The sequence below is a fragment of the Lepidothrix coronata genome, unplaced genomic scaffold (genome assembly GCF_001604755.1).
Source record: "Lepidothrix coronata isolate B3197 unplaced genomic scaffold, Lepidothrix_coronata-1.0 Scaffold19, whole genome shotgun sequence".
Taxonomy (NCBI): Eukaryota; Metazoa; Chordata; class Aves; order Passeriformes; family Pipridae; genus Lepidothrix; species Lepidothrix coronata.
Window position 1 is genome coordinate 8,031,430 of NW_016690199.1, and position 13,275 is coordinate 8,044,704.

Here is a 13,275-nt window from a genome sequence, read left to right on the forward strand (position 1 = left end):
GTTTTCTTCAAACTAATTTTAAATACAATAGAAACACTAAGGAACTTCCCATTGCTGGCAGCATATTTGTCCCCACCAACATAAATGTTTCCTCTTTGATTCTTAACAACTTTTCTAGTGGGGAGAAAAAGTCTTTACCTTCATTGGAAACACTACTTTTCATCTTATAAATATGATTAATTTTCCATGGCTGTTTAAAACAGGCAGAGGCCTTTGAGTAAATATGGCCAAAAGTGTTATGCTAGTGTTAGCAGTTTTAGTTACTGCTCTGTGTGTTGTGCTGTGTTCTATTTGGGGATCACTGTGAACAGTGGCTAGAAATACATGATAGCAGAAAACTGAAAGAAGTTCAAATGTTGAATTGTGTCAGAATAAAGATGATGAGCGAGCTGGTTTAGTAAAATGCCTTGCAAATAGTACCAGACTACCACTGCTTATGATTGTAGGATTACAGTGTACAGGCTGTTCCTGGATTCTGCTACTCTTTTCATTTCCATTCTTAATCTAGAGGGACTAGGGTAAGGATGGGGGGAGAAACAATCTCTCCAACAATACCATAAACAAATCACACAGAATAATGATGTAGGCTCTTCTCAGATTCATCACCCTTCTTCCTTTGATTCTGATAGTCCTATTAGTAATGTTGCCATTGCTGTGTGATTTATTTAGGGGCTTTGAATTTGCAATTGAGCTGTGCAGCATGCGGCTTGCTATGATCTATACTAAGGGATATGGTTCAGTACCTCTGAATAGTGTAACCCTATGAAATCTGGAGGCAATGTGTTGTAACTTACATATCTTCTTCTGGAGAATTATATTACAATTTGATTTGATTTTTACCTGATGTTTCACCTATTAAAATGAGACATTTGTAAAGGGGGGAATTGCAGCTGCTGGCTTCTCAGAGAAGATCAACTGTTTCTGTAATTAATAAGGAAGATAACAATTTAAAATAATGAAACACCCATAATATGTTTCAAGAAAGCAGCTTGTTGCTATAATTAGAACTGGAATCAAATTGTTATGATGACAAACACCATTTATTGAACTCCATGAATAGAGCAGCTTCAGCAAGCAAATAACACAAGTGGGAAAATATCAGAAGCAAGTACATGACATGGAAAAATTAGGCTGACAAGAAAATGTTACAGTTGAATGAAGTTGAGATTCTTGAGGTCACCCCTCTCAAAAAATAGAGCGTACAGAGCAGCAGGCTGGTGAGGTGATGCAGGCTGGTGTTTATGGCAGAGGACATAACTGCAATGGAGTCCTGATGCAATCACAGATTTCAGATGGGACATGGGGACAATCGGCTTCTCTAGAGGTTGTATTATGTCCTTTACATTGTGGCACCGGTACACAAAGTCAAAATTCATCTCCCATTTCTCTGTGTAATTTGTTATTGTTTCAGTCTGTCCCAGAGAGATAAAACTACTGGCCTGCCCTCCCTGCTGATATGTCTTCCACCATTTGCTCATGTGCATTTGCAAGCATTGACTTTTTACCATGTGGAAGCCTCATGTGTGAATCTGTGTCTTGGCCCAAATTTGGCCTTTTTCTTCTGGTGTATTTGAGACGTTGATTGATGAGTTCTCAAATCTTTATTTTGATGATAAAGTCAGGAAATGTTGTCCACAGAACCTCGGGGTTTCAGTCTGATTTGTTTTTTCCTGGGCTTTACTTTCTGTTCTGCATCATGTTGTAGGAGACGCAGGAGAGAGAAATGTGACTTCTTCTCTGCTGTTCCAATCTGCAAAATCTATGTTTATTCTGGCAATCAATCTGCATTTCACTGGACAAGAAATATTTGAGCATGGAGGTGGAATAAAGTTTGGACCTGTGATCCTGATGGTACTGTGTCAGTAGGTAAGAAATTACTGGACTAAAAGAAGTGCTCAACAGCTTCTTAAGGAGCAAAATAACATGAAAAAGACAGAAAATGAACCAAACAAAAATATGTTGATATTGCTTTGGTTTCTGCTAATGAAGAACAAAAACCTTGCATGAGGATGATAATGGACCTTTGCATTTTATTCTGGAGCATACCAGACCTTGGTCCCTTAGCTTTCTTCTCCTCCTCCTCCTCTTTCAAATAAACCTACTCTACTAGGGCAGATTTAACCCTCAGCAGTGTTAGAATACCTGGAGAGCCAGGGAAAATATGCTGCATTCACCAGTAGTGGTTTGGTTTATATAATACTGAAGGCTTGGCTGAAAGGAATTGCTTCATTACAAATTTGGAGCAGCAGAAGGATTTTATTTATTAATTCCTTCATGTGTTTTAAAAATAGTTTTAAGCATCATGTCTACTTTAGGATAGAACATTGCAACCAATACAGAGAGTTCATTATTGGTAAGCATTTGCTTGTATTAACAAGAACATACGTGCACTAGTGCTACAGAAGAGATATGCTTGATTTAGTTATAGCAGATTACTCCTGTAATGTATTTGCTTTTTTTAACATTTTCCAGATACAGGTTAAGATCTTCAAAAGATAAAAAGTTTAGAACATATAATGAAATTGTTGCACATTTTTACACTTTTGCTGTTAGTTTCAGTTTTTCCTTGGGCACTTTGGCAGCTGATATACTACGGCCCTGTTCAAAATAAAACAGCGTCATTCCTAAAACTCCATCCTGCTGGGTGACACAGTCACTGAATCTGAAAGAGATAAGTGAAGACTGAAAACCCATGATCAATGAGAAAGAGCAAGGTGCTTAAACCACAGGGCAGAGCAAACATATTGCAATAGTTACAGAAAAAAATTCCTAAACAGGTGTAAAGGTCATCTTTGAAAGAGCTTTCCAGCTTTCTAGAGTGCAGGATAATAATTGAACATACAATAAGCTTATCAGATTTACCTTGTTTTTCATACTAAACTGTTTTTGATGTAAAGTGGTAACTGTAGCCCAATTTCTCCTACTCCTTCCAAGATATTTGCTCATTAAATAGCCCTTGCCATCATGGTATCTGAATGCCTCTTACACACTAATGCATTGCATCCAGTGAGAATAAGGGAATATTAACCCCATTTCTACAAATGGGAAAAAAGGTAAGGTGATACTCTTTTCTATTCTCTGAGTGTATCTCAAAGGAATAACAAAAACTTCTGAATTAGACTTCACACCTTGACAGGAACTCAGAAGGGAACGCTGTCACAACCATTGCTTTAAGGGACAAATAGCTCTCATTGTGCATAGGGTAGAAATTACTTTCCTGAGGTTATACTGAAAATCTGTGACTGAAGACAGAATTGAACCAAGGTCCCTTGAGTACTGTATTCAGTGAGGTTGCCTTTTATAATTTCTATGTAACAGTTATTTAGTTAATAACAAGATTTTCTTTTTTCTTTCCTCCTGTTGTTTTTATTTTTGAATGCATTTCATGCTCCAGGTTCACCATAGCTCAAGAAAGTCTAACATGTATTTATAAAGCCAGGCAATATATAATGATCCTGGAGACAATATTGTTGTCCATGATGTATGAAGCAGAAAAAAGAGAGTTTGATTTTCATAAGCTCTAATGACCCTCCTGGGCAGCTGGAAATGTACATTGTTTGAGATAATCAGACAAACTGATTCCATTATAAAAAGATGTATTGTTTCTATTTTATGTTTTCACAAGCATTTTGTCTAATTATTGCTGACATTTCTAACCATATTGTGAAGTTTTTCAGGGGGAAAAGAAGGAGTTTATCTCCATTAAAACTGGAAACAAACTGATGCTAACTGTTTTTATAAGCTGAATACACTAAAGTAAAAGCAAATGCATTAGAGCAATTAGGAGGAATTAAAGCAAAGTCTGTCTTTCCTACATTTTCCTTGTGGAAAAAAAAAAAAAGGAAAAGATGTACCAAAGATTACCATCCGACAGCATGAGTCTGTTGTTCTTAAAAAGCACTGTGAATGTTTTTCATTAAGTTATCTAGCCCAGGAAATCTGCTGCTGTTTAACCCTTTCACATTCCCGGTGCTGAAACGTTTAAATGCTGAAATACAAATGAGGACAGATGATTCACCACCGCTTAGGATTCAATTATTATTCCTGTTCCTAGTTATTTTCAGAGATAGATATAGATTATATATAGATATAGATGACATAGATGTGGACTACTTCTTGGCCTAAAATACCATACCGAGTTTATTGGCAGTGAAATACTGTGCTTTGTTTATAGTCGATATGATTTGAAGCCAGCAGTATGATATTTTCCAACTTGGATACAATGATCCTTTTCTGAAAAAAAAAGATGATTCAATTCAATACTTATTGGCTAATCGGCATATTATTGGTTAATCCCATAGAGTCGTTAAATATGTTGAGAGTTTGCTTGCAATGGTATTATGGCAGGGAAGAGCACTCTTGCTCATTTGTATTATTTGGAGATGAATTTCCATGCCCCAGAGGACACTTACCTTCCCTCTGCTGCTGGCAGGTGAGCTGAAGTCCTTCTATCACCCTAGTCTCCAATGGTGTGTGAGAAAACTGTGTTGCTATCACTTGCTCAAAAAGGGAACTTCTGGTACTGTGGCTTCAAAAATAAACAAATAATTAAATAATCACAGACTGACCTACTCTGAAATTGTCAAAAAGACATATCAAATTACGTCCTCAAATATTTCTGACTATTTATGCAATCTGGTCCCTGATCCTCCGTTGAGATTAGATCTTATGAAGACATGATTTCCAAATACTGATTTTTCCTAGTATTCTACAATTTTTCTAGGAGCAAATTTGCTAACACTAGTTAATATAAATGCAACGTGCTGCCTGTTTAAAAGTCCGTACCACCATTCTGACTGGAGTAAATCTGCTGAAATATCTATTGGAACTAATCCCTGTTCTTGATGTTGGCTGTACCACTGCCCATCTCCTTCAAAAAAGCCTCTAGGTTTATTTGTCCAAAATATTTTGTATCTCCTGCAGTCAAATGCAGTGACAGAAAAAGGGTATAATATGTGTGTCTTGAGTGCTTTCCTGTGTACTCCTAAATCATATGAAATTTCTGTATATCTGCATTACACAGGACACAGACTGAGAGCTAATACAGCTGAAAAGATGCTAGAATCTGATTAAAATTCAAAATCCAGTTGTTTTTGTTTGGTAGGGTTTTTTGTTTGTTTGGGTTTTTTTGTTGTTGTTGTTGTTGATGGTGTTTTTCGTTTTGTGTTTTTGGTTGGTTGGTTGGTTGGATTGTTTTTTCTTGTCTGCAACCCCCTGCCCTCCCTAGTTAAAAAGCTGACTGTTATTTATTTTTCTAACAGGAAAAAAGGAAAAAAAAGTAGGATAATTTTCATTTGGCTTGCTAATCTTGGCATTAACCCAAGTTATTTCAGAGACTTTTAACAACTGTATTTACAGGTCTTGTACAGTCTGTCAGGTTTCTCTATGGGGTGGCTGTAGAGGACAATTCCTTTAAAAGTCTTGATAGATAAATTTTCCAAGATATAACGGTGGATTGGAGCACTTTAAGATGAAATTTTTTCATTAGAAAAACAAGAGACTATCATTAGAGACTATCTAAAATATTTCATATTATCATTTTTGAATAAAAATTGTAGAAAGAATAGACCAGAAAATGTTCAAAATTTTGAATTATTTTCTTGATTTGTGACCAAATTAAATGTAAACCCACTGCCTTAACATTTGGAATGAATATTTAATTTTTTTTATCATCCAAATAGTGAAACACTGAAAATGAGGCTTGATTATTGAGAGTATTACTGATTTTTTTTCCCTGTATGCTTCCAGAATTATATTAACACCCCCCCCACCCCCCAAGAAAAAGCAGAGTTGGGAAAGAAAAGTAGTAGAATGTAAAATTACAAAAGTAGAAGGCTAATATTTTGTTACATGTTTTTGTTTTCTGCCTCAGGAAATGTACTGTGTATGAAGCATAATTTACAAAAAAATAGAAAAAAGATTGTTTCTTTGAAGACAGCAGACAACACACAATTTTTGTAAATATAATATTTATAGGACCTTGCAATTAATTTACAAAAATTTTACATCAAAAATGTATGCTGATGATTTTACTCTTTAGGGACAACAATTGTCTCCTCAGTCATGTTTTCATACACTAAAGGCAATTATTGTTGCTTCTAGCTGTAATAAAAAAATAAGCGAAACAGATAGAAGTGTCTTGGTAGAAATTGAGCTGAAACTCCCACTGTGGAAATAATCAGAAAATTAAAAGCTCTGCAATCTTGCAAATAACATTGCAACTTAATATTATTGGAACATAACATTATTATCTCTTTTTATAGGGAAAACAAACATAAATATATTTTCAAACAACACTGATGTTATGGTTTCACTATTTTGTCTAACAGAGAAGGGAAAAAATGGGAAAAAGCAATAACTGCTTCCAGTTGCATATCAAACAAACAACTGGGAATTTGTGAAAAATTATCAATGGTGGCAAGATTATATTTCTTCTACTGTTAGATCCTTATCTAACTCAGTATACACAGCACCTAAGACACATGGCTCATCTTGCCATCTGATGGGCTCTAAACTAAATTTTATTCATGTTTGGGTCACTTACACTCCTATTAGATACTGTTAGTTTCACAGTCTGAGCAGTACAGTTGAAAATACAAAACAAGGAAAGCACCAAGTAATTTATGTATTCAACTTTGTTTTAGTGTTCATCATCTTGTTCCAACCCTCCTGCCATGGGCAGTGACATGTTCCACTAGACCAGGTTGCTCAAAGCACCATCCAGACAGGCCTTGAACACTTCCAGGAATGGAGCATCCACAGCTTCTCTGGGAAGGATGTGGTAGCGCCTCCCCACTCTCACAGTGAAAAATTTCTCTCTTATATCTAACCTAAATCTAGTCTCTTTGAGTTCTAAGCCATTTCCCCTTGTCCTATCACTGCATGTCCTTGTAAAGTCCCTCACTAGCTAATGATAATCTTGTATGACTAATGAGCATTTATCTATGCTTTTCTCTCAAGTAGAGAAATTTACATCAACAAACCTTCTCTTCCTTAAGGATGGATCTACTTTTGGGTCTCTTTCTGCATTCATGCACACTAAAATACCTCATCAACCACAATGGGCAGCCTCCTGATCTCCCAGGTGTGTGAAAGAGAAGAGTCATAGAGCATCTCCGGATCTGCAGTGCTGCCATATTTAGTAATTGCTCAAAATACTGGGAGGAAGTTACATCATCTTTATTGTGGTTCCACGCAAGAATTTGAGATTTGAGCCCAAAAGAAGAAGTACACAGGCTGTGGCCTTTGCTGCTACAGTTAGTTTACAAGTTAATGTAGAATGAAGTCACATTCTACAAATTAGTGATAAATGTAATTTGTTTAACCTATATCCCTATGTGGAGAATGGTTTTAAAAGAAGTCATAAATCTCTTTCCTTTCAAAAACACACAAACTTCAGGATCAGAATTATATGAACAAATCTGGAAGGTGACAGGAACCAAACTGAAGTTCCATCTGACCATCAAATGAAAGCCATTTTGCTGCAGTATTTCATGTATAGTGCAGTAAAAGCACCTCCAGATCTACACTGAGTTTTTTAAAGGAAGATCAAAAGGTGTGGATGTTCCTACATGTGTAAAGTATCATTTGAGGTCTCTCTGATTCATAGAAACATGCCATATTTTTGTTTTTACCCTTTGTAACCCAAACACACAGCTTCATATATATAAACTGCCACATGAAGACATACACACGTAAATACAACCACACATTTTATTTTAGTTTTAGGGGTTATTTTAAAGGATTCTACTAAAATTAAATCAGGACAGTACCTATGCAGGTGAGATCTCAGAGGTCCCTTCCAACCTGGCTGATTCTAAGATTGTGAATGAAAGGATAAGCCAGGTGGGTATGATACTAAGGTGCATCACTTAAAGCACTATTCCAAAATATTTAGATTGTGTGCTGGGGTAATGGCAGTAAGATCATCTTAAGGAGTTACCTTCTTCAGAGGGAAGTTACAAACTTCAAACTGAACACGTGCTTTCATTTTGCAGTCCCTGATGGGTAGGTGTGCTTTACTGCTGGGAGGGAAAAGTGTGCACTTGTGCTTATCTTATCTCAGTTTACAAAGATGTAACTTCTAGCACAAGGGTGGTAATTGCTATCTTCATTATTGGTGGTTGTAGGGATATTTTCTGTGAATTAGAATTTTATAGAAATCACTCGTGTTCACTGCCTTTAGTCCCTAGAGGAACATCTTCATTTTATGAAACATTTGGGGGGGGTGGAAGTCAAGGAAAATTGTCTGTTTTTATTGGCTCTAAGAATGAAAAACACAGAATTTCTAAGGATTTCTAATACTTGAGGAGGTATTTTACATGAGGAAAGTTTAAACAAAATTCAGCAGTGTAAATCTATACTTACCACTTCTGAAGTGAAAGGATCTGGATTTGAGAGGAATGTAAGAATGCAGGTGAAAGAAAATATGCAGATGGGGTGCTGCTGAGACACCAAAGATAAAATGAGAAAAAAAAGAAAATCAAGTGCAAGAAATGAATGACAGAAATTTAATCCTGACACCTTTATATGGACATCAGCATTTTTTAAAATATGTCCAAAGCTCCTCCTAAAACACAGCCAGTTTGGGAAAGGACTGCCTTCTATTCCACGTTTAATTTCCCAGTAACTGGCAATACCTACAGGCATCACTATCTAAAATCTGACAGCATCTAGCATCTAAATATGATAGATAAGAGCCTGGCAGACAGGCAGGGGACTCCCTCCCTCTGTTTATTCATGTGAAATTGGGAGGAGAGAAAAACCTCTACAGGATTTCTTTCAGCTCCACCCCTGTCAAAAGCTGAAACTAATGAGCTGGAAATAGGAAATGTGCAAAATAACTGACACTTCCCTATCTGAACTGCATTCCTTAAGAGTTGTTTTTTTATTACTAGATAAATGCTTTGACATGTGTATTTATGTGAAGTCTGAATGTGATTTAGATACCAACTACCTGCTGAGCTAAGAATATTTGCTTCATACTTAAACCAATATGTTTATTTAAGAGATCTTTAAGTTTTAAAATGCCCTCGGCTTCAAGCTCCGCAAATGGGTAACCTTTGTATGTGGAATGCATTGTGCACTCCATTTGTTATTAATATAAAGTAATATTTTCCCTTTGCTCTGCTCGATTCTTTTCTTTAGGAGTCCTTTTGCTGTAGCAGACTCGTGTGAAAATGTGCATATACATGTTTGGAAGAGGATGGAAAATGCTGATTCTCAGAGCTTCTGCTTAGAGATGATGTCCACCAATCCTGCTTAAATAGCAAACAAAGGGTTTTTGTTGCTCTTGCAGTGAAGTATTTTGAGAGGTAGGGCAAATCTTTTGTTCTATGTTTTTGTGCATAGCACAATAAGGTTAGAAGTTGTGGATATCGCTTTGATTTAAAGAATAAATGGCAATGTCAGTGTGCAGACAAAACGATCTAATTCATGATTTTTATTTGAAAATGCCTTATGACTGAGCTCTGTACTTTCATGGGTGAATTCCTCAGCTCTCTACTCCTTGATTATGCATGTTTAAGGTAGGTATGGCTTTGCTCAAGTGAAACTCTTCCCCAAAACAGTGGAAAATTTGTGTAAAATTATACAGCCAAATGCAAAAACTCTTTATTTTTTATTTGAAAAATAAAGTACTATTTTCAGGTCTTCTGATTGGGAAATATTTGGAAAGCAGCCAGCAGTTGGAAGGCATGGTCGTGATTCAAAATTTCCAGCCAAAATCAGGACACCTTTTTCAAGAAAATTCATCTTGTAAATAAAACCATCAGTATAATGCAGAGTAATCCCTTCTAGAATGAAGCCCTCTGAATGCAAATGCATACGACAGGATATTTGGGTTCCTGTCAGCAACACCACTGACACATGTGCTCAAAGTCTTTCACTTAATGTATAGAAGAGGCCAGCAATCTGCAATGCAAAGTTTTGAAGGCAATTACTCTTTCTGTTTAATTTAAGCCCACATTCAATTAAGTGGAGCTGAATTGCTCACATCCTTTCAGCCAATTAGTCACAGGCTTAAGTTTTTGTTTTGTTTATTCTTCTTCCCCTGTTCTACACCCCCCCTCGATCCCCCCCAAGAAATAATCAGTTCTTGGGCTTCCTAATGAATGTAAGCCAAACTGTTAAAACAAGTTTCTGAGTGTTAAGGTTTCAGACAGCAAATTCTAAGCACCAGATCCATGACAAAACAGGTGCACCCTTTGGAAAACACATGGCATTTGGGTTTGGGGTGCATTCTTGTGGGGGAACCACACCACAACCTTGGGGTGACAGAAAGTAGTGTGGCAGAGAGCAGGAGCTTTGTGCTGAGGACACAACGGCATTCACAGCTGAGCTGAATCAGATTGAAAAGGAACTGTCAAGTGCTGTGCGTGCCATAATTAACCTTTTTCAGGCTTCCTTCCCATCTTTTAAGCAAGCTTTCTCATAGGTTATTATGCCCTAAAGCCCATAATGATATAAAGCTGTGATGATGGAGCACTGACCTCTCCACTCTGCTTGGATCTGACCCATAATATTTTGAGTAGTGGAGATCTGAACATTTGATAATATTTTCTTACCTTTGTGAGAAGTAAAAACCCAAAAACTCTCTTGTCTTGTCTGTTACATATTTCCACAACAGTGAATGTTAAATGATATTTATTAGGGTGGAGATGGGCTTCCAGGGCTCATTTTTAATATAATGGCTAGTATCATAATTCCTTGAAACTGTTCCCCTGTGGTGAAATAATGAAAAGTAACTGAAAAGAGCTGCAAATGCAACTTGTGAAGAATTATTTTAAAGCATTCCTCTCCTTGTGATAGCTTCAAATATTTGTATAATAGCATTTGTTGCTCTGTCTAGAGATATAGACTTAGCTATAACAGTATCCCTGAATAAGACCTCTTAGGCTTTATGTACTGAGTCCACAAAAACAGCATGATATTGAGCAGGACATTAGTAAGAAATACTCATTGTAAAACACATATTTGACCAGTATATGAATCCACAATCTTATTAAAAATATTAATTGCAAAGATGTCATATAGAGGAATTAAAAAGTAGGATGGGAGGGGAGTCAATTTTAGGGTTTTTTTCTTCTTAAATTTTATAAAGAAAAAAATATAAACAACCTGGATGACATGGCAAGGTCCTTAAGCACATACAACATTGTAAGCCACTAATTTCGGTGACACAAAACACACACTTGGAGTAAGCTGAACTGCCTCACTGAATTGGACCTAGAAAGCTCAAGAAATTTAAAAACTCAGGGTCTGCACAAAGAGAACACTGTAAAAAAGAATTGAAAATGAACAGAAATGCTAATCTGTTCATTTGGGTTTTACTCTTGTTTATAATGTAATAGTTGATAATACTTGACTAAAAAATCAGGATTTGTCATGATAGTCTTGAAATTCATACAAACTTTTTGTCAAAGCCATTGCTGCTGTTCTATAATAAACCCTATTTATTTAGTAAAATTTCCATTCTCTTAAGCCTTTTTTTTAATGCCAGTTCAGAAAAACACTGCTGTAATCACCTCACTTCACTTCTAAAATTCCTTCCCTGGCTCCTTTCACCACTACATCAAATAAAACTACTAGTTCTTTTCCTCGAGCTTGAGTGCCCACTGAACTCCACATATGTGAGTAATCACACACACAGGGCCATTCACATCCACATGGTTTTGCGCGTCTGGGGTGTCAGCTATTCATTAGCTCCTGACCTCACTTCATGGCTCACCCTGAACTATTCCCCAGCCTTCCTTTTGGTTCCTTGAGTGCAGGCTGTCCACCCAGAATTAGCTGCGAAAAGAAAGACTGTTATAAAATTCTTTCTTTGAATCCACTCCAAACACAATCCCTGTATGAAACAGCCAGTTAATAATGTCTAAATAAATGGCCAGGAGGAATTTGGGGATAAAGTCTTAGGTCCACTTAATTTACCAGGGCATCCACATCACTGTTACAAAGATTTTCTTCTTGAGCTTATTGTCTTATGCATGTGTACTTAAATTCCCCCACCCTCCTCCAGCCCCCAGTATTACCGCTTTTCTTTTTAATTGTTTTTACCCTCCTTGTCATATCTAGATACATTCAGCATGGCTGAAACTGACTGTATTAGGTCCTTTCATGTCTTCCCCTTTCCCTGATGGAATTAATCATAAATAGCTATTTCAGGGAATATTTTCTCTGAGAAATGCACATGTCTAAGGATAACTTTGTGGCTTTTGATAAAGGGACATTGCTGTGAGCTGTAAAGGCTTCATGAAATCAGGAGGGCTGACAGCAAAGTCCTTTGTTTTATTGCAAATATCTAAGACCACATAACTGATATATGGCTGGCTTCACATATGGCTTGTCTTTCTTGCCAAGTCTACTGGAAGACAAGAAGACTGATCCAAGAGTTATTTTTTGCATGTGCTTGGAAGTCCTGATTGCAGATTCCTCCTACAGTGGAGGGACACTATTTCAGTATCAGTTTTATCGCACTATGCTAAGATTTTACATCATTAACCCTATATGCTGTGCCTGGCTTTAAAACAGTAATAATAATAATAGAGGGAAAAAAAAGAGCCAAGTCTAAGAGTTAAAAGCACTTATTCTGTTTTTAATGTTACAGGCAAAGCTTCCATTCACTAAAAGGGGACTGAGATTCCACTACTGTCCCTGAAGGGCAGTTAAAAACGACAACTTAGTTTGATAATGCTCTCTTTAAACTGCATGTGTTACAATCTTCTGTGCTGCACCTTCCTCCTTGACCTCGTGAGCGCACCTGGCTCAGCCCAGTAGTGAAACACCAGGCAGCGAGGAAGATCTGATGGACATTAATTCCCAACGACAGCTCACGTTCTGAGTATGGGAGGGCTACTCCCATTGTTCTAAGAAGAGCTTTTCTGTATTATCTGTGGTGCAATAGCTATTTGCTGCTTCTTCACATCTGTATTGAACAATGATAATTTGGGAAACAAAGCAGTTCTGTCATGTTTTTTTCTTCTGATTTTTGTCAGTTTTGTTTTTATTTTTGTTTTACTGCACCTGCATTGCTGAGTGAGTTTTGCTAATGTAATCTTAGTAGCAATTGGTTTGAGGTTGTCAGGCCAAAGTGTGAGGTGTGAGAAAGAAAAAGAAAGCTCTGTGAGCCAACAAACAACACAGAAATGTAAAAAAAAAAAAAAAAGAATTCAGATAATAATAACTTATTTCTTACACTCAGACTCCAAAGCAGAGCTTGATGCATTTGCATCCTTTCATCTTACTTCTATATGAATGTGAGACAGGCCGAGAAAG